This window comes from Anas platyrhynchos, chromosome 1, assembly GCF_047663525.1.
Source record: "Anas platyrhynchos isolate ZD024472 breed Pekin duck chromosome 1, IASCAAS_PekinDuck_T2T, whole genome shotgun sequence".
Lineage (NCBI taxonomy): Eukaryota > Metazoa > Chordata > Aves > Anseriformes > Anatidae > Anas > Anas platyrhynchos.
This window is the reverse complement of record NC_092587.1, coordinates 184,571,060-184,594,056: the sequence shown is the minus strand read 5'-3', so window position 1 is coordinate 184,594,056 and position 22,997 is coordinate 184,571,060. Positions and strand designations below refer to the sequence as shown.

Below are 22,997 nucleotides of genomic sequence, written 5' to 3'. Positions count from 1 at the left end.
GCAGTGCCACCTTCACATCCCAAAAAATAGACTCCTGTTAGCAATGGTAAAGAAGGCAAGCCAGCAAACTGTTTAAAATCTGCATTTATTAGTCCAGGAGATGAACAGAGTGATGCCAGACCTGTTAACAAAGGTTAACAATGAGTAGGAAGTTGTTTTTTAACAACTTGCAGTGGGGTGAGGTGTTGCTGTTGGCCAGGACTTTTTGGGAGGCAACGGTACAGGTACCAGCATGGAGCAGGATGTGACTGGGATGTGCACCTGGGCCCGAAGAGCTTTCTTGGATCCCACAGCTGAGAGGATGCCTGGAAACAACCCAAAAATGTGACCCATGGTCTGCATAAACAAATACAAAAAAAAAAAGTCCATGTAACCACTGGCTTACGGCATACAGCAACCACAAAGTGTGAGTTTTCACAGAATCATTTTTTTCTGTTTTTTTTTTTTTTTTTTTTTTTCTGTCATTTTTAGCCCCATGTTTATTAACATGGTCTTCTTGAAGGAGTTAATACTCTATTGCCATTCAAGAGCCATTTAAAAATGTATCTCATTAACAGGGTTATGATTGCTCAGATGAGATCAATAGGCAAAGCTGATTTTTCCAGGAATTGAGGTCACGTGGGGGTTTAGTCTTGCCATTGAAAAATTTTCTTGCATTGAAAAACTGGTCTTACAGAAGAATGATGGTAAGTTAATGAAAATGAGAGAGCCTGAAAGTGTTGCACAGGATAAGTGTATTTTTTCAATTGCATTCTTATATGCTCATCAGGAGAAGACATAGGTGTAGCACCACATCTTTATTTCATAGGGACCAATCTTTATTTTTCTTCTTTCATATAAACTACATCATTAACATAATCATTGCTTATCATGAAAATTTCATACTTGGCTAGAAAAATGCAGAGCAAATGACACAGGACATTAAATTATCAGTATAATTTGTTTTGAAGTCAGAACATACAAAAGATTATTTTAAAACCTGCATTTCTATAAGCTTTGTCTGGTTTTGTTCTGTTGTTTTTTAATACTAGCCTTTGCAGGAAGGATAGAGAGAAATTGTCATAAGCTTTTTTTAGAGTGGACTATGCAAGTAAAATGCAACAGGTAGGATTATATTAAATTGACTCAATCATCAAACATTTTCGTCTCGTTATCTTTTATGGTAACAGGATTGCTTCTTTGATTCATTTTTGCTTCTCGTTTTTTTTGTTTTTTTTTGGAAGGAGAAAAAAAAAAGTTTTCCTTTCCTTTCCTTTCCTTTCCTTTCCTTTCCTTTCCTTTCCTTTCCTTTCCTTTCCTTTCCTTTCCTTTCCTTTCCTTTCCTTTTCTTTCCTTTCCTTTCCTTTCCTTTCCTTTCCTTTCCTTTCCTTTCCTTTCCTTTCCTTTCCTTTCCTTTCCTTTCCTTTCCTTTCCTTTCCTTTCCTTTCCTTTCCTTTCCTTTCCTTTCCTTTCCTTTCCTTTCCTTTCCTTTCCTTTCCTTTCCTTTTTTATTTTCCCTTTTTTTTCCCCAAGTGAGTGGTGGCATTAGATAAAAATGAATCTGCTATTGACAGAGTCAGCTGTTACACAATACAAATTAGCTCCCCAAAATCATAATATTGTATCAAAAATATTTCATTCTAAATCATTTAATCAAAATATCTATTTTCTTCTTACAATATTTGGATCATGCTTTCAGATTTTTTCTCAAAATTACGTGCACAAGGAACTTCAGTTCTAATAGAAGATTTTTTTTTCCTGTTTTCCTCTGTCTCTAGGGAATGAATACTTAGTACAGTAAGTCCTAAGATTTTGGAACACAAATTAACATTATTATCTAGATTTTCAAAGGCAGGTGGGTAAAACTGAACCTCATCAAATGCCTTTTATTTAGCCATGTAGCTCCTGTAATGATAATTTGCAAAGAATTGTATCCTTAAGTGATTTCCTAAGTGTCTCCATTTCTGTGTGAGTTTAAATGAGGGGAGACTTACATAAGAGAAACTTAATTATATGTTGTTTTCTCTTTCAGAAAATGTTCTCCCCATGTTAAAAAACAACAATGACAACGAAAACCCTACTTAAAACCAGAAAAAAAAATATAAAATAGTTCAGTTCCAAAATAATAGCTGATAGTAGTAGCTAATGGTGCTGTGTTTAATAGGGATGTAATACACACCAGCCATGGTGAGTATGAAGACTATGGAGAAACCATCCTAGGCAGCCCATTGGCGTGCTCTACAAAAATCAAAATGAAAAATGACTCCTTAGAAACTGTGTATTTTTTATTCCACATATTTTCTACTTGTATTTAAGCTCTTCCAAGTGAAAATGAAGAGCTCAGTTGGTGTGAGCTGCCCCAGTAGGAATGTGCCGTGTTGATCATTTGGCTACGGTAACGCCGCTTTCATTTACCTGTAGTTGTTGTAAATGTTGACTACTTGATCTGAAGTTATTTCATACATTTTTTGCTAGATATTTTCCACATGTTCTTAAGATTTAAGCGAACAGTAATTCAAGCCCTTTGAAATCCAAATAAAATGCAAAAATACACTTCATATTTCACTTACCTGATTTATATTCCAAGTGGCTATTCGCTGGATGATGTGCTTTCCTATGGAAATAGGCTTCAACAAAAATGTACCCTGCTATGGCCTAGTGAAAACTAGGGTCTTTGCAAATGTTTTCACACATTCTTTGAGTGCTTTTCGCTTGTAAATTATTCAGGTAGAAACATTATAAAGCATATGGTGTCACTGAAGAGTTGGAAAATGAAGAGTGCTGCACTGGGATTGAAGGAAAGCGTGCATAAGAGGCTTTGTAACTGGTCTTCTCTTTCTCTCAGAACACCAAATCTGCAAGGATTTCTGATGTTTACAGGAAAAGAAATTGCTTTTGGGTGCTTTGCTTGAAACAGAGCACTCTCATCACCCTGCCATGCCATTGAAGCATTGTAGCAACAGACAAATACAGCTCCTAGTGGATGCTTCTGGGGTTCTATGCTATTCGGTTCACTTCACGACACTAAGAAGTTTAATATTAGACCAGCTTTCTGCTCTCTTGCTTTGGTATTATGGTGACTCCACAAAGGTACACATACAGATATTTAAATCTACTAACCGGAGTGACATTTCAGTGCCAAGGTCAGAATGATGTGGTTTTTTAACCTGACAATAAATAATGATCAGGTTTTTTTTGCACACCCTGCTCTTGAGCTTAATTAGTCTGCTCTGAAGCAGGGATTAATGCCTCTCTTTAGGATACTTATAAAAATATTTTCTATTATTTCTTAAGAACTAGGCTTAATGCCATGAAGTAAACACCACAGTGAGTTTTTTGCAATATTATACATAAATAAAAATGGATAAACAAGGCAACAGTTCTCTCTTGGAAGGTGCCAATTTTTTAATATATAAAAAACATTGAAACATGGAGTATCAAATCATGACAGAACTAGATTTGAAGGCAGCTATCCAGAAGGTTTCCTCATTCTTTATAGAGAAGATTTCAAGGGCAAAATGGATCCTTTAGCTCCCATCCTGGCAGATAAGAGGTAGCTTTCAGTGGGATTTTATTTTTTTAATATGTGTTATATCTATATATAATGCAGATGTTTTGTTTCAGGCTGTTGCAGAGAAGTTCAGGCAGATGAGCTCTGATAGAGGAGGACATACCCAACCCTCACTTCACTTCTGTTGGACTTTTCTGCCATACACCAGAGTCAGAAGACAGGGACATGCCCCATACTCTACCCACCCTGGAGAAGTAGCCTAAGCCACTGATGAGTGAAGTACGAGCACATGTCCATCACACGATGATTTTCCACTGCATGATGTTGATATCCAAGTAAATAGCACAGCAGGTTAGTGGTTAACATCTTAATTCGCTGCAACTATTTGCTCGATGAATGTGGAACACGAGTTTCTCATCTTGCTGACCTTCTTTGTGTCCCCTGAAAATTCCACTTGGTACAACAGGAATTCAGTGTTTTTGCAAATTGAGGTAGAGCTGAGCAAGGGCTATCAGCTGAAATCCTAGGGCCACAGATCTGGCATTAGAGCTCGTTTTGAATGTTTATATTTTAGTAGCAAAATGACCCAGCAGGTGTAATGTTTTTAGCAAGATATGTCACGCATTAAAACAGGGAAGTGTTTGCTAACCATTAGTAAATGACTGATGACAGTACGTCTTGGAACAGCTGTTAAGGAAAAGGTAATGAATCTGTTTTGAAGATTTTTATAGTTAGTTTCTTTACAAAGAAGATTGTTTAACCATAGGCAGTAAATGGCTTTGCAAGCTCGGGCTAGAGGTTTATTGAGGCACAAAAACTGTGAACTCAGAGTCATTCTGTTAAAAGTTGCAGCATACAAGGAAATAAGTACATATTCATTTAAATAAATAAATAAACGAACACAAAAATAGAGGTAACCCTCCAGAGCATTTCCACTCCTGCTCCATACATGTATATACTGGATGCATGGAGAAGTAGCTATGGAGTACCCTAACAGCACAGGATGCCTCTCTTACAGATTTACCAGTGAATTTAATACAGGATTTGCGTGATGTGCCAGGGGCAGAGAGGTGGCCACGGTGCGGGGCCATGCAGTCCCCCTCTTCCTGCATGATGCCTAGAGATGAGGGAGATACTCAGGTTAGAAATGTTTGACCCTGGCAGGTAAGAGAGATGGCTCTTCCCTCCCATTCCCCCCAGATACCCACATTTATTTCAGGCTCTCACATCTCCCCTATTTGGTTCACAAACTGGAAGTAAACGGGTGCGGATTCAGCCCTGGAGTGCCTCGTTTGTTGGCAGGAATCGTCATTGCTCAGCAGCTGTTTATGGCTGTCAAGGAATCAAAGCCACCGCTCCTGCTCTCCAGAAACTGAAATTTCCCTCTCCCATGAAGATGCTCTGTTGAGGAGCTGTGCACATTCACTTCCCTGCATGTGCATTTTTGCATATAAATGCAGCTTCTGCAGCAAATGATGTTTTTGGAATGGTTTTGTTAGACCAGCTGCTGCTTCGGAGCTCCTATTCTCACAGATAGCTTCTCCCTAGAGCATCGTTTGCCGCAAGAATGCTTGCTCTAGTTTCTAAGAAAAACAGCTGAAAAGCTGCACATTGCTCATGGGTGAGGGGGGAGGCTGTAAAGGAAGGAATAAACACTTGGCACAGATAAGTGGTAGCAGGTAGTTCACAGAACTGGCACTGGTCCTTGTGACCCATTTGTCTTCTGTGGTATCAGTTCCCTGTAGAAGACTTACCCAGTTTTACAAATTCAGAAAAATGACTAAATGTTAAAATAGTTTATGATAGTAATGTTCAAGTGAGGGAGCAGTGCTTTATAGGTCATAATTACAGACTCCAGTCATCCTCAGTAATCAGAATCACTTAGAAAACTGTGTCCTCACCCCAAACCTCATCCATGGGCAACATGCTGCTGTGTGCCCCCAGTAATTCTGGGTTTAATGGAGTTTGACTAAGAAAGCAAGCTGTGACAGGCTTGTAGAGGAGGAGTGCACTGGGTGCAGGGAGTGGACACATTGACCATGCTGTAGGAAGATGACAGAAACCCACCTTGTTGGTACACTCCCTGATGGGAGCAGCCATAATCGTGACCCATAAAGGCTTCCTCAAAGTGCAGCTGGGTGCCTGAGAAGCAGACTTTCTGGAGGTAGCATTAATAAGGGAAAAAAACAAAGAACTTCTTGTTGGGATGGGCGAAAATAGTTAGGAAAAAGGAAAACATCCTCAGAAAGTAGGAATCATCAACTGCTATTAGATGTTCTACCTGAAAGAAAAGGAAATAGTCTGGTGAAAGTACATTTTTTTTGTGTGTGTGAGAGAATAGGAATCATCATCTATTGGTTACCTCGGGAGAAAAATAGAAATTAGCAATGTCCATTGGCTGCTATAAGAGATGGCGTCCTATGCTGTCTTATGTCTTGGTGACATAAAAATGACTCATTTTCTACCCAGAATGGAGTCTTTTTTTTCTGAGAGCTTCCTCTGCTACACAGTTTTTTTTTTTTTTTTTTTTTTTTTTTTTTTTTTTTTTAAATTTTACTACAAGATTCCCTACACAAATTGAACCTTCACTGGGAATGCCTGGCTGACCCTGACCTCCATGATGTGCATCATCTTCAAAGTGAGGCTGCTACTTTATTGGGCCCCTTCCTGGGCCCACTTCTGGGGTCAGTCCTCATTGAACCTTTCCTGAGGTCAGTTTGACCTCACTTCTGGGATCATTTTGATAGCACTTGTAACCTGTAGCACTCTGGAAAAAAAATAAATATATATATATACACACACATATATATATACACATATGCATATAAGTATTCCATCATAAGTATATTTGCTACTTCAGTAGTGATAATTTTGCAGCAAGCTGTAGTATTTATATATATATACATATATATACACTTGCTGCTATATTACAGATTTTTGCTACTACTGATAATATAGATACAGGTTTTCATTCCTAGTAATAATTCAGAATAACTTGATATCTACCTGTTTTGTCAGTCATAGGTATACTTGACAGTCAGAATTCGTAGTAACCTGTGATAGAGAAATTTAGGAAATAGAGCTTCTGTGCCCTTGCATGTTACAGCATCCTGCAAACCCTGTTGTATACCTGCAGGCTGGGTAACCCTGTAGGTCATGACACCCCAAGGTGTCCACACCTGGAGCTGAATCTGGTCCCTTGCTGCCCATTTCAACAGATTTACCATGCCACAGAGGCTGGACTATGTGGTCAATATGTCCTTAGCTGCTGTCAGCAGACATTTCCCCTCCACTTTCTGCTTTTAACTTTCCTGTCCACAGCAATAAAGAAGCAGAGAAGTGCACTCATCCCTGCTATCCCTGTTTTATCTTGCAAGCTTTTTGTGGCACTTAAGACAGTGGAGTAAAGTATCCAATTAAAGACAAAATACAAGCACCTGCTACTGCTCCATCTTGGCTACAGCAGTCTCTGGTAACTGGCTTCTCCCTGGATGCGACACAAATTCCAGTTTGAAGTGAAAAGAGCTTAGGACTCAATAATTTTTGGCCTGCTTGTAGCTTTGTGCATGTATTTCACGCTACCAGCTCAACGTGGCAGTCACATACAGCCTCCCCCCACCTCCTCCCCCGCTGCTGCTGTGTTAGGAGAAATAATTCTCACTCCATGGCTGCAAAAGATAACACAAAAAATCTCAGGAATGCATCAACCAGGCACCTCCTCACCATCTCAAGCCCACATATGCTGACAAGCCACGACATTGTGCTGCAGGATGCTCTCACGGGTGACCTGCAATGCTACCTGCCATATGGATCACTGCTCCGTCGCACCATTTTGTAAGGATGCTCACAGGCAGGATTTACAGGAGGCAGGGATTGTTAGTGCTCTGTCAGTCGTAATCTCTGCTCAAGTGTGTATCAGCAATGGCTTTTTTTTATTTTTTTTCTTCTGCATGCTGAAGCTTGGAAGAAACAAGTTGTTTTCTGATTATAGGGATCTGAGCTACATGCATATTATTCTCCGTTACACAATGTGTTTGATTACTAACATCCTGGAAATCACAGACTTTTCTTCTGGCAAAACCAATTATTTTCTGTAATCTCGCAGCATGGGTATCATTGTCGTCTGAAAACGGCTTTTCCAGGATTGAATTTTATACCACAGTTTTCTCCTTCCCTTAAATCTGCTTTTATCTGTGTGTTTCACAGATTCAGCTAAGGTGCATGCTGGAAAACCCCAGCCAGGGCATCGGTCTGTTGCTCACAGTATTAAGGATGTTCCTGTTAACAGGAACTGCTGTGACACGCGGGAGCCCTGACTCTGAACCAGGTTCCCACTGAGACAGTGCCTCCACAAACCCAGAAAGTGATGAGCTACACCATGGGAGTTTACAGCTGAAGAATAGGTAATAGGCATATATGAAACACATGAATACAAGTGAGGATATGCAATGTGGTAAAGGAGGAAATATAAATAAGGCAATTCTAGTGAGCACCACAGAGAGTGTTCTTGGCACATCATCGGTCTAACTTTTTGGTCTGCTTTTTTTCAACTGGTCACGGTAGTAGGGGGAAGGTAGTACTGGTTTGTAAAGGTAATACTGGTTTGCAACAAGACGTGAGCTCTTTGGACATAATGACTTTTTTGTGCCTGTGCTGTGTAGTCATGAATGCTAAACATTCAAAAGAAGAGCAAGAAAGTCTCTCTGTGGGCATTAACAGGGAGTTTTACCCCTGTGGGAATGATGGCAAAGAGGAGGGAGTCAGATGAAGAGACACTACTGGACATTACTGGAGCAGTTATGCAGAGAGGAGAATCCCCATCCTTGGAGATTTGCAAGACTTGGCTAGACAACGCCAAGGCTGGCAGGGTCAAGCTCTAGCTTTGAGCAAGAGGTTGGACTAGAGACCTCCAGAGGTCCCTACCAGTCAACATATCCATGGCTGCAGCATGCTCTGCTTGCACCCAGAGCTTCAAATAACTTGGCTGAGGAAACATGAACACTGCACTAGCACTGGCTGCCAACGTAGGATACGATCTGCCTCACTATCCCCTTCCAAAAGCAGTGGTGTTTTCTCTCTCTTCTCTCATATCTCTACTGCTGAATAAATGAAGGGTAGGGGCTGATCCCTGGCTCCAAGGCTGAAGGGCACAGGCAGTATCCTATCGCCACTGCTTTGAACTTGTTTCTCCTGAAGCAGGCTGGCTGCTTATCTGCCACATAGCACTGAGCCACACGTCTCATCAGGACTCTGTGTCATGCCTCTAGGCCATAAGATGTGGTTATTGTTTATGGGAGATTTTTCCAGTTCAAAGCATGTGAAATAACATAAAGGCAGCATTGCGGCACACGGTGTGCTCCGAATGTCCTGTAGTGTGGCAAGAGGGCATGTGGGGTTATGTGGGGTGAAAAGCCTGCTAAGATGATGCTTAGGGATTGTAAAGGAAAGCAAGATGTCCATGTTCCCTTTTGGAAAAGGTCCTCTTTTGGACTGTCCTCAGGCATCATCTGGGAAAGAGCTGGCTGTAGTGGTCCAGATCAGAGCCAGGAGACAGCAGTGGAGCAGAGGGGTCATCAGAGAGCTTTCGTTCTGCCCTTTCAGACAGATGCAGTATTTTAAACCTGCCCAAGCGTCTTTCTTTACCCATCTGTAGTAAGACATTGAGCTCCTACCACTACTACTGGCACTGCCAGTGACACCTCCCCAGGCTGGTGAAGGAGGCAGGTTGGGAACAAGCCCAGGAGGCAGGCGACCTGCTCCAGGCATGGGAGGAGGAAGGATGGGTCTCCTGTCCCAAAAGTCTGGTGAAGGAGGTGTGGAAAGGGTGATGGAGGAGTACCTGCCTCGGGTTTGTGGAAAACACACCAGTGTGCAAGTATTCAGCATCCTGGTACAAAAAAGGGATCTCCTGGAAAGAGTCCAGTGGAGGGCCACAAAGATGATATGGGGCCTGGAGCATCTTCCCTGTGAGGAAAGGCTGAGAGACCTGGGGCTGTTCAGCCTGGAGAAAAGAAGACTGAGGGGGGATCTCCTCAATGTATGGGAGACAGAGGGATTTGGGCAACCTCATTTTAGTGGTTTGTGGGGACAGGACAAGGGGTAATGGCCACAAGATGGAGCCCAGGAAGTTCCACACCAACATGTGAGAGAACTTCTTCATGGTGAGGGTGACGGAGCAGTGGGACAGGCTGCCCAGGGAGGTTGTGGAGTCTCCTTCTCTGGAGATACTCAAGGCCCACCTGGATGCCTACCTGGGCAGCCTGCTCTAGGGAACCTGCTTTGGCAGGGGGTTGGACCCGATGATCTCTGGAGGTCCCTTCCAACCCCTACAGTTCTGTGATTCTGTGATCATTTCAGCCCTGCAAAGTTTCCGTCAGTAGCAGTTTGTGAGAACTTAATTACACAACAGTGTGGAAAAAAACAAACTGTTTATGACTTGCTGGATTACAGACGTAGCTCTTCATGTGGTAGGTAGAGTATGAGCTGGCCCAAAACATATCCGAGTGGCTTTCCAAGTCAAATCTCAAACAGCCATAGCTCTTGGCTCTGCAACAGGCAGATCTGATCTGGCAGAGAGCTCACACCTTCCGTCTTCATCCCGTGAGCTGCCCAAACCAAAGCCTGCTGTCCAGGCAAGTCATTTCCAGGCTCCTGCCTGTGTCAGCCAGGCCACGAGCCAACAGTGAACCCATCACGTGTGGAGCTGAGAGAAAACTCTCTTTCTCCTGACTGAACTAAGCCTCCAAGGGATGGAGGAGAAAATACAAGAACGTGTGGGTGGCAGGTAACACTTTCAGAAGGAGAATTGGGATGCTGGAGAGTACAGGATTGCCTGAAGCGAAGAACAGCTAATAGGATAAGCAAGCTCTGGCAGCAGATAGACAGGTGTAGGATAAACACAGGATTGAGTTAACCGGAGGAAATTTCTGTCCGTGAATGTAGGCTGATTTGTCTCCTGAGCAGGGCTGGGTGTCCGTGAGGACACGGCAGTATGAACACAGAGGAATGGCAGTACTTAGGGCTGCATGCAGGACCTGGGCACGCATGGTTTGAATAACAGATTTCCACACGTCTGAGCACTCTGAATAAAGAAGCGCTTTCTCTCTCATCAGCCTGTTGTTATTTATTCACTTTCAGGAAAGCAGGACGGGGAGAGAAAGGAGACTGGCAGCTGATATTGGTATTCAGGAGCTGAATGAGGATTTTAATGTATGCCTGCTAGTCAGGAGGCAAAATCCTCAATATAAATGCTAAGCATTGCATGCTCTTATGATGATGACTGCATGAATATGCATTGTCTCTGCTGGCATGTGGAGTCTGTCTGATCGTCCTTGTGCTTTGTCACAGTCTGGACGTGCAAGAGAGAGCTGTCAGGGAGCCAGCCTGTGACTCCACCAGCAAGACAAACAGCCAGTGCTGGGATGGCTATAAAGTGGGCTTAAAACAGAGCTAAAGGCAAGTCTGGCTGAGAGCTCCCAGTGCAGGGGAAGCCTCTCCCTCCTCAAACTCTGGCAAAAAGGAACCTTTTGTCCCCTCTCATGTGGTGGTGAGGACAAAAAGAGTTGGGAAGAGCTGATGGGGGAGCCAGCTGGAGGTCTCACCAGCAGAAATCGTGGCTGTAGCTGGTGGAGCTGGGCTTCCTGGTCACTCGGAGATGTCCATACAGCTCTTCGGACTGCCTCTGGAGGAGGAAGGGCTCGAAGCAGACTTGCATCTACACCTCCTCAATTCCCTTCCCAAAGTTTTTCTGTGTTTAATATGAATGTGTGTCTGGTCCGTTTGCTGCTCTCACACAACCAGCTCTCTTTTAGGATGTGTCCAGGGTCCAGTCCACTCTGCCAGACCCCAGCTCTAGTGCCAATAGTCCCACCCGAAGTACACTGATAATGAAGTGTTGCTTGTTCCAGTGCTTACCATCGCAGTACCTTCTTGGTTATTACTGCTCAAGGAACATTATCCATGCAGTAAATTATTGACAAATGCAGCTCTGTGGAAATTCAAAACTGTTGTCTGTCATTCTGCTGAATAAATAATGGTATTTGGAGCACTTGCAGCAAACATCGTGTCTCCCTGATCCAAACAAAAGGAGGGAAAAATAGACAAATGCACTTTCCCTGGATGACTTCAAAGGCAGAGAAAAATATTTTGCTTCTCAAGATCCACACTTGATTTTACTAGGAACTGCATACAAAATAAGGGATGTAGAGAGCTCCCAGCAGCTATTAGAAGACCCTTAGCTTGCAATGGGAAGGCACCGCTCCCTTCATAGTGTTGAGTCCTCATTTATCTTCAATAGTTGCAGTAAAATTTTATTTAGGGGACTTGAATAGATGGGACCTTCTTTGCATAGATACAGTAAATTTGTTTAAGAAAATAATCTGACAGGAAAAGGCAAAAAGTGTCTGCTAATTAATTCAGATCTGCCCCTTCTAGAAGCCTGCACTCCAGGCACCTAAATAATTCATTGCACAGCATTACTCTGTGTGACTAATAGCACTGTGGGTGATGCTTTTTTTTTTTTTTTTTTTTTTTTTTTTTAAACACCTGCTTTCTTTTGTTACTTTGCAAAACTAAGCAACAAAAGAAGGTCTTCAGAGACTGCATTCTGCATTTCAGGTATGATTGTCAGGGAAATTTTTCTCTCATTGTGGCACTGATCAGAAAGATGCATGCTCGTATCACACACAAAAATGGCCAGATACATTTTGTATGTGTTGTGTATTTTATTTCTATTTAATGATTCTAATCAGCACATTCTTCCCAGTGATCATCACATCCGATCAGCTTTGGGATAGGAAACCTTGGAATTTATGAAGCATATGACATCAGTTATTTCTTTCTCTGAAATGTGCATGTTTTACTGATGGCTTGACCTGGAAGGCTCAAAGAGTGTCATCAGAGCATGCTCTGTACACAGGCAGCTCATTTCCAAGTGGTTGCCCAAACAAATATTCCCCTGCCCAGTGCCTTATAACCAACCAGGAAGGTTGTTCTGGGGCTCCCCAGACACAAAAGCATCAGAACAAATGCCCAGAGAGAGCAAAACCCATAAATCCCAGTGACTGGGTGCACTGGGTGGGACTGGGCCAAGCATTGCAAGTGATGCCTGCATTGCTCCAGCCTCCCTGGGCCCTTCCCAGGTGGAGATGGAAGGAAAGAAGCCTTCTCATAGTGGTTGTCCAGCCTACGGATGCTGATGATGTGTGCTCTTTGCTGCTGACAGATTTACTCTTCCTCAGTATGATTCCTGCTGTTGGGACAGAGAAAAAGCTTAGGAAAAGAAATGGCAGCTGTGCTCTGGGATCGGAGTCACAGCTGCTTCTGTAACAGGGAAGGAGCCAAGTGCTGTCAGAAGGAAATATCTCTGCTGGAGGATGAAACGTGGCACCCATGGAGAAGGAGAGGCAGCTGTAGGCTGGGCAGCCTGCACTGAGGGACATGTGGCACAGCACATGCAGCATTGTTCCTATGCTCACCCTCCAAGCTGCAAAAATACACCGAAATACATCCTTGCTCCTGCTGCAGTTCAAGGGACCAGGGCCTGGATGTGCCAGGAGGTGCTCGGCGGGGCTGTGGGTGAGGAGAGAAAAGGTGATGAGGTCTCTACCTCTGCTCATGGCTCTGCAAATTGCTTGCCATGGGGCCACAGGTCCGGCTGCAGATGAGGGGGGCTGTGCAGATGAAGCACCCGCCCCAGCAGCACCCTGACAGCTCTGCAGATGCTACCAGCACTGGCAGGGCACCAAAACCTCCCTGCTGGCTGCGTTCAAGTGCTAGACGTAGTGCTGAGGCCCTTCAAATAATACACGGGCAGCGCTGTTTTCTAGGCCACCTGATGTGAGCACGCCTCAGGGCCCTCAGGGCTCAGACAGGGACATGGCTATCCTGCTGCCCACTGACTGAAAGTTGCTCCACACGTTCACCTGACAAGCCCCAGGAGGACACAGGGGATAATCCATCCCTACAGTGGCTTCAGGGGAATCGCTGCCTTCCTTGCCACACCATCCATTGCCTGGGCAGATGGCAAACAGCACCAGCCACTCCGTCCTGGCCCCCTTTGCCAGCCTCCTCTGTTCAGACAGGCTCACAAACACATTATCCCTCTCTCAAGACCAGAAGAGGATGATCAGCACATCTTAATCCAACTCTACAGCCCAAATCTTGATCCACCGGGTCTGAGAGCCTTTCAGAGACACCTGCTCTATCAGAGGGGCCTCTCTGTCAGAGAGGTGTGATGGAGGTCTCCATTATGGCAGCTAGTGATAGGACTAGAGGGAATGGCCTCAAGCTGTGCCAGGGGAGGTTCAGGTTGGAAGTGAGGAGACATTTCTGCTCAGAAAGAGCAGTCAGGCACTGGGACGGGTTGCCCAGGGAGGTGGTGGAGTCACCGTCCCTGGGGGTGTTCAAGGAGAGGTTGGACGTGGTGCTTGGGGACATGGCTCAGTGGGTGACATTGGTGGTAGGGGGGTGGTTGGACCAGATGATCTTGGAGGTCTTGTCCAACCCTACTGAGTCTGTGATTCTATGATTTTATGATCCTGGAGGTGGCAAGAGGGCCTCTTTTGGGTAGCCATTAAAAATTGCCCCACAGTTATACTTGGTACACACAAGATCCATAACTTAACTGGGTCCATAGGATTTTTAAAGCAGTTTGACTTACTTGTACAGACTTCTCACCAGCTGCAAAATATGTTTTTCTCAACAATAGCTGTATTTCTAAGGAGCCTGAAATTACCGTAATTTGTTTCCCAGCACAGAGAAAGCCCTGGGTATATTTCCTGGCTTTTGTTTTCCTTCATTATTTAACAGCAATGATACCACTGTATCCAGATGACTGAACAGTAGCCAAGCAGATTTGCATTTTATTAAATGGTATAGTCAGGCTGCAAGCAGCATGAGAGATTAAACCCAGTTGTCACAATTTCTCCAAGTCAGGTGACAGGATCCATCCCAAGGTGCTAATACAAAGCTGTATTTTCTTGCCTACTAGAATAATGAACTCAGCATGGATTTAAGAAAATTATTGTATTTCCAGACAATTTTTTTTCAGAAGTGTAGGCTCACATTAACACACTTACTAATGAATGATTTTTAAGCAAACCAAATGCAATCTTTTTCAGCAGTGTGTCCTTTTACTGCCAGGAGCTGGAAAATAAGAACAATAAATCATTGGGTGCAGAGAAGCTTAAGCAGATAATGAAGAAGTGTATGAGTCCACATAGCACAGTAAGTGAAATACAATTTTAAAATGCTTGAAAGGCAAGACAGCAGTTTGTTAAAACCTGGCTCTACTCTGTGGACCTAATCCTGCAGGCAGGAGAAATCACTCAACAGTTCTGTGCTGCTGCAGCCACTGAATTTCTCCAGAAATCCTGATTATTAGGCATTCAAAAAAATACGGAATATAGAAACAAAATTATAATATATTTAAAAAGTATTATTTGTGCTTGTATCCAGAGTGGTTACTTGTTTGTTGTGGAAAGATGGAAGGAAGGCTGTTTGTCTTAAGTGAAAAAACAGGATTGTAGAATAACTCTGTAGATAACTCTGAAAACTGAACAGAACAGTGTTGGGGCCACATTTTGCTCAGTCATGAAGGGTTTGGCACTTTTATGCAAAATGAACCCTTAGCTGGATTAATCTGATTCATGTTGGGGAAAAAAAAAAAAAAAAAAAAAAAAAAAAAAAAAGGCACTTATTTCTGAAATTCTGGTACTCATCCAGAAACCAATATTGAAGCTGAGACTGCAAAACCCTATTATTTCCAGCTGACTAGAAATCTGCTGTGAAAACAATGCATGCTAATACAGTTCCTCTTCTCTTATTTGTCTCAAAGTCCTATCAGCCACACTTTTAAGAGTCACGAGCGAGTTGAAAGGCATTTCATGAAAATAGACCATGCTATGACAGGGGGAATTCATTGGGTGAGAGTGTATGTGGAACAGCCTTGGGGCTTTTTAATTTCTTTTTCTCTAACTTGGAGAGCAAATCTTTTAGTCAACCAAAAACAGGAGTGAGAACCTCAGCCTCAGAGATTCATTAGTAGGATTTAAGTCATGGTTTATGGTGTATTAGACAGAGGAAATGTTAAATGGGATTCAAATTTTCTTATGAAAAATTTTCTGTAAAATACACTTTTTATTCTGTTTTACAGTTTGCTTGGTAGAGGATCCTAGCTTCTTTCTGGGTTTTGTACAAACTGAACAAGAATTTAGGAAAATGATCCTGAAACCCCAGTTGGGCTCAAACTACCCTAAAGCACACTGCACACCAGTGTCTCTGCTCCTATCCCTGCACTGCAACCAGGACTTGCTGGATGGCCACCCTTCCAAAAACCACCTGAGCCTCAGCATACTGCTCCCAAGTTTGATTAGATTCAGCCCTGCCTATGAGGTGCTTCATCAGGTGGGTTTATTCAGGATGAATCTCTCCATCCCAACGCCTTTGCCCCCACAAAGTGGTCAAGCAGCATCCCCAGCCCCACAGCCTGGTGTTCCCCTACATGGCTGGGAGCATGCCTCTGCAGCAGACAGACTTCAAAAATTCACGTTTTATGCCTTTTTTTTGGTTGTTTTGCAGTTGAAGGACCAGCACAGCAAAAGCTACATTTTTTTTCTTCCAAATGCAGCAGTATCCTGATCCAGGCAATCTCATACTGTGAACCTTTAGGTAGCTGAACATCAGCTTATGCAAGCTACAAAAATTACTGTTCACTTTAATAATGAGGAAAGAGTGTTTCTTCCCACTACCTGTGATATGGTACACTGCAGAGGAAATCTAAATTACAATAAAATCACAATAGAGAAATAACTGCAGAACTGTATCATCCTTCCTATGCAGCAAGTACAAGGCAGCGTACAGGCAATGTATGTGCACAGGCAGCGTGGTGCTGCTGGAAATGAGCATCATTTGAGTTCCCCAGTTCCCAGTAGCTGCTCTTGCTTGCAGGAGGACCTGAAATCCCTGAGGTACTTTGTTTTGCTGAAAATGCCTACCCTTTTCATTCCCTCCAGCATCTCCCATCTGGAAAGTGGTCCTTGCAGAAAAACATTCATTGCAGCCATGGTTCATGGGCACATCATGTTTGGATGGTAGGTGCTGATGCTCTGTAAAGGGGAGCTGCTGGTGGATTTAAAAAAGGCCTTTAATGGTTGGGAGAGGAGTTGTACTCACTCAGCATCTGGGAAGTCTTACCTCTGGGAGGACATGAGGAACACCAAGACTTCAGCAAAAGCAAATGTTTTCCTTGAGGAAAATAAAAACACATTAAGGCAAAAAATGAGGTGCATAAACTCTAATTCAGACAAGTACCCAGGGGAAAATTGTATAGGTCCACGTTCTTATATTTGATTGCAGTGGTGAGGCTTCGTGAAGGCAGGAGACAAAGGTCAGCACCACCAATAAGAGAAGATGTGGAATAATGAATTTGTCAGTGCTGCAGGTAACAAGTTCTTGTCCTCAGTAGGGCACAATGGCTTTTCATTCTCCACATATTCAATGGGATGCAGTCTACACTGTGCTCAGCCTGGGGAAGGTCCCATAACACTTGCCTACGATCTCAGCAAGGTGTTTGAGGTCCATGGAGGTGTCAGAGGGCAGCTGTTCACAGAGCCCAGGTTTGGGAGCAGCACCTTGTCATTTCTTGGAGTTCAGGAACAGCAACGTCCTCTCTCGCCATTTAGGAGAAGACGGGTGAGCATGGCTGCTCCTGCTGCCAGTCCCACTTCTGCAACAGCACACCATCCTCCCCCTTTTCTGTGTCACCATTCACACCATCGCAAATCTCTGGCTTTGACAGCAGTTATAGTCCCATGTCATACTTCTACTACAGTCACAGAATCACAGAATCACAGAATTTCTAGGTTGGAAGAGACCTCAAGATCATTGAGTCCAACCTCTGACCTAACGCTAACAGTCCCCACTAAAACATATCCCTAAGCTCTACATCTAAACGTCTTTTAAAGACCTCCAGGGATGGTGACTCCACCACTTCCCTGGGCAGCCTGTTCCAGTGCCTCACAACCCTTTCAGTAAAGAAGTTCTTCCTAACATCTAACCTAAAACTCCCCTGGCGCAACTTAAGCCCATTCCCCCTCGTCCTGTCACCAGGCACGTGGGAGAACAGGCCAACCCCCACCTTGCTGTATCATTAAAAAGATTGTTTGCTATGATATTAATTTTATGTGTTTAGCCACTTTAGTCTGGAGAAGATGAGGCTGAGGGGAGACCTCATCGCTCTCTTCAACTACCAAAAGAAGGTTGTAACAAGGAGGGTGTGGGTCACTTTTCTCAGGCAACAAGTGATAGGACACAAGGAAATGGTCTCAAGTTGTGCCAGGGGAGGTTTAGATCGCACATTAGGAAGAATTTCTTTATAGAGAGGGTGGTCAAGCACTGGAATGGGCTGCCCAGGGTGGTGGTGGAGTCTCCATCCCTGAAAGCATTCAGAAGATGTGTGGATGTGGCACTAAGGGATGGGACTCAGTAGGTCGGATTGATGGTTGGACTTGGTGATCTTGAAGGTCTTTTCCAACCTAAATGATTCTGTGGTTCCGTCATCCTGTGATATGCTTGGGTGTTTATTCAGCTTGAAGTCAGACATAAATAGTGGTGTGGGGATGCATCCTGGCCTTGATGGTGAGTGAGCACGAAAGGCAGCTAATGCTTGTTGAGAGACTGCCTCCAAAGTACTTGTTACCCATAAATGCTCCGTGCAAATGAGAGATGACACTGATTGACTACACAGCTTGGCCAACTGGCCCCGAAATTTCCTCAGACCAGTCACTTGCTCCTTTTTCCTGTGGGTGGTTATGGGGGGGGAAAGTGTTGCATCTCCCACAGAGAGGCATTTTGTTTTGATTCCAAAATACTACAGAAACATTAAATGGTACTCTTTCAAATCAGGTATAAGTATATGCATTTACATGCTGTGTGGACTTGTGCAAGCCCCTTGGGGTTAATTTCTGGCCATGCAAACTGGTGAAGTGGCTTGACCCTGGTCCCTGGGACCAGCCAGGCTGTCCTGGGGAAGCCGATCAGGGACAGCTTTAATCCTGCTCCCTTTCAGGTGACAAAAAGCAGGGCTGGACCCACTGCGGTAAAATGTCCCTGTTTACCACTGTGCAGTGTACAGAACAGCCTGCTGTTGCCATTAAATATTCATAACTAATCATTTTGTTAAATGAAACACACACTTTAGTGCACCTTTTATAATTAACAAGCCATGCTGCAGTTAATTTTGCACATGATGTTTATTACCAGGTGCTACAAGGATATATAGTAAGCACCTACAAAGAACTGCCCATATTAAGCTGCAGTATTGCAACCCAAAGCAATTAAGCTCTTGGGAAGCTTAGCATCACTCATTTGCAAACAGGACTAAAAGCGAGACCTTTGCCAAAGAAAAGGTTGGGTTAGTGGGATGATAAAGCAATCAGCCTCGCAATGAGCAAACACGTTATTGTGAAGCTACACGGATGGAGGGATGGGGATGTTTTAGCAGAGACTGTAATGAAGCTGGGGTTTGTTGACAGATAATGTTTAAAGACATGTGTTGGGTCAAGTTGTACTTAAAGATACATTTCCTGACCTGAATGCTGGCATTAAGACTGAAATACTGATTCGTGATCTGAGTAAGGCATCCTCAGTGCATTACGACTACATGAACACAGTTGGCATTTGCCATTAAGTTGTCTAATTGGCTGATTAGAGACTGAAAGAAGAGGTTTGAGAGCTTTGGGATGAGCTGTTCTCCCCAAGTGAAACCTCCAGCACTTGAACAAGTGGGGTGTCCAAACTTTTATTTCCCACCTGGTGCTGATGGAGCAGACAGCACCCAGAGGCTCTCCTGCTGCCCTCCTCTCCCGAGCTCATCCCCAGGCACTTGGGCAGCTCAGCTCCTGCCCCTTCCCGTGCTGTAGGGCCACACTTGAGTGGCCAGAGGTTTGTAACTCCCAGCAACCAGCAGGATCTGGCCTTCCTGTGCATTATCTGTCCTCAGGGCATTTTGTGTCTTGCTCCGAAGGCTGGGGCTGGCTCTGCTGGTTGTTTGGAAGCTGGCAATTCTCACGTATCCATTGCTTTTATTGGTGCTCTGGGTCTGCTCTTTGCAAATTGCTGAGCAGCTTTGTGAGGCTGATGTGTGCCTTCAGCTCTCGCTGCCTTAATCGCTGGTCCTTTGGTAATGAGTATCTACAACATGAATTAGCCATCTGCTAAATACTGCCCTGCTCCACGTGTGCCAAATCCCCACATCCTTATTTGGGCAAACCTGCCTTTGAGGAGGAAAAATGAGTTTCCCTGCAAAATGTTCCTTGGCTCTTTCTTTCTTTCTTTCTCTTTTTTTTAGGGCTGTGTTGATATAGGCTCATGTCCTTGGTGGGAGAACTCCCAAGGTAAGCATTTATATTTTGAATACAATGCAAAAACTGGTGAGAAGGTCTTCAGTGTTGCTCAGTTTGAACGCTAATTAAAATTCTTTTGATTTTTCACTGAGTTTAGCTTTCTTATATTTATCCTCCATTGCCTCTACCTGTCAGCAGGGTCAGTGATGCTCCCCAGACAGCCCAGCTCTAGTGAGCATCATCATTGCACCCGTTTCTTTATGTTTGCCCTGAAACTGGGGGCAGAACAGCTGCAGAGATGTGCAACCAGACGAAAAACAATTTCTCATCTCCTTTTTCGTGATGAAGCCAGCAGATGGTGCTTACTGTCTGTGCACGATTCTCGGAGAAAGCCTATGAGAGCTCCTGTCCGGCTCAGCTTGTTCCTCCGCTACCCACTCGCTTATTTATGGAAGTCACCCGGGGAGAGCGATGAGGCTCACAGCCGCTTGTCACTTTTCAGAGGGCTGAAGGATTGGACACCGAAGCAAAACACATCCCACAGCGTTGAGAGCTTTAGGATTTGAAACCCCTCTGATTTGGGCTGTTTTCACGGGCTGTTTTCTCAAAATGCTGCTTTGCTGCCACCATAATCATTTGTTTTTTCTTCTTTAGAATTGGAAGGTGGGAGGAGGAGAGGGAGTTTTATCATCTCCTTGGACAGGTTTCAAAATGCAGCTTGCAGGAGACAGCTTTTGCCTCTTGTATGAGGCTGCTGAGGCCCAGGGGAGCCTGTGCAAGCTGGGATAATTCACAGGGAATATTGATCAGCGTGCGCTTACAGGAGGAGTGCTCTGAGACCTCTTCAGCCTGAAAGAAAAGAGTGAAAAATGTCTCAGAAGAGTACCTTCCTGAGACATTCCCTGCACCGGTGAGGAAGTGCTACCCACCATAGAGTCATAAAATTGTCTGGGTTGGAAAATACTTTTAGGATGATCAAGCCCAGCCATCAACCTGACCTACCAGTTCCCACCACTAAACCATGTCCCTTGGCGCCACATCCACACAGCTCTTAAATACCTCCAGCGATGGGGACCCCACCAGTTCCCTGGGCAGCCCATTCCAATGGTTGGCCACCCTTTCCATCAAGAAATTCATCCTGATGTCCAACCTAAGCTTCTCCTGGACAAATTTGAAGCCATTTCTTCACATCCCATCACTTGTTAGAAAAGAGACCCACACCCACCTTGCTGCAGCCTCCTTTCAAGTAGTTGTAAGGAGCAATGAGGTGTTCCCTCAGCCTCCCCTTCTCCAGACTAAACAACCCCAATTCCCTCATTTGCTCCTCTTATGTCTTGTTTTCTAGTCCCCCCACCAGCTTCACTGCTCTTCTCTGCACACACTCAAGCACCTCGATGTCCTTCTTGAAGTGAGGGGCCCAAAACTGAACACAATATTCGAGGTGCCAGCTCACCAGTGCCGAGTACAGGGGGACAATCACTTCCCTGGTCCCGCTGGTCACACCAGTTCTGATACAGCCAGGATGCCATTGGCCTCCTTGGCCACCTGGGCACACTGGTGGTCCTTTCTGCCAAGAGGAGAAAACATTTGGATGCCCACCTGTGCTTTGGGAGGCTGGTGGAGTACCTGTGGAGGAGCACATCATGGCTCATGGCAGGCTGTTGAGTGTTTATGTACATGAGCTATGCTGTCATTTGATGAGCAAGAGTGTGAGCACAAGAGTGCTGAGGATGAAAAGCTCTATTGAATGTTTACACTATTCACACCCATTCAAAGACCTTAACCTGTCCTTATTTATTCATCTATGTGTTTCCTTTCAACAGACACACGAACAGAACAGAAAATAGCCCGTCAGACTGCGCCTTGCTGTGAGCACATCTTTTATTAAATATTATATTATTCTCTTTCTCTCATTCTTTGCAGCAGGATTATTAGGACTCCATTAAAGCAGTGATTTCTACCTCCAGCCATGAGTTGACAGCTTTAGTAATAGGTAACAATTTTGCTTATCTCTAAAACCAGCAGGAACTTCATTGAAGATAATGTGCATCCGATCCATTCTCCCTGCTTCCAGGCCTGCAGACACCCCGGGTTACTGTGGCCCCACCACAGCGGTGGTGCTACCTCCATTTCCAGTAGTAGCCTGAAGTTTGAATGTCTCCTTTGATGATGGAAGCAGAAGCAGTATTCTCTTTTTTTTTTGCATTTTTTTTTCTGTTCGAAGGATTACCTATTGTACAAGCCCAGCTAGGTTTCCTACATGGGAGGGCAATTTTAGAAACACATCAAGGCTGGCTAGAAAAGGCGCTGGTCTTGTGGTTGGCCTGGACTGGTTTCCTGACTGCTCTTACCAACTTTGGCAGCTCACCAAGGGCTGCAAGTAACCTTCTGCTGCTTGGTGCCTGCTCTTGACAGTCAGACCTTCATTCTCATGCTTTCTCGAACTACATCGTTTCTTCCTAGCTGCAGGTTAGCACTGGAAACTTGGTGAAATCTCAGAAATGTTGGTGGTTTTCTGAGACTGTCATCTGGTTCTTTTTGCCTCGCTGGAAATTATGCAAACTAAAAATCTCTGACTGATTAAAAACTGTGTGATCTGTTCCTATGTGGGTAGTGTGAATCAAACATTTTTCTAAATTATTTAGATGTGTCTAGATTATGTCTAGGCTTGAGCAGAGGAACTGAGGGGTTCCTCTAATCCTTGGTCTGCAAGAAAAAGGACTTTCATATTCAGCTCACTTTCTTTGCTGTGTCTGGGACCATGGTGCATGCACAGCTCCCATCACAGAAGGTGAAAAGTGCTCAGCAGCTCCGTGGCCCCGTTTCAACAAAGCACAAGCAGTTGCTAAACATTGAGCTCAGCGGGAGACATGCAAATGTGCTTCCTTGCTTTGATGGATTGAAGACACAGAAAGGTCTCTAAAACCCGCTTTGCTACCAAGGAAGTCAATTGCAGAGCTCCTATCGATTTCAATGAGAGAAAAACCCTTCCAAGGGTAAGTAAATAAATATAGCTCACCACTACAGTGATCAGCACTCTCACAGCTTTGAAATGTGAAGTGCTGAGCATCTCTAGCCTGACGGCGAGCGTGCTTCATCGCCCAGCCCAGACCTTCCCCCATCTTTCTGCCTCCATCTGCCCCCAGGAGCGAGCGAGAGGAGTC

General features: G+C 44.2%; 1 long non-coding RNA gene across 1 annotated transcript; it reads right to left on the bottom strand.

Annotated features, from left to right (window-relative positions):
- Positions 1-4,277: 4,277 nt before the first annotated feature.
- On the bottom strand, positions 4,278-7,908 carry LOC119715636 (uncharacterized). The gene is made up of 3 exons (XR_005262895.2): positions 6,928-7,908; positions 5,558-5,648; positions 4,278-4,607 (listed from the first exon to the last, which is right to left on the bottom strand). It is a non-coding gene; the product is annotated as an uncharacterized lncRNA (long non-coding RNA).
- Positions 7,909-22,997: the final 15,089 nt, after the last annotated feature.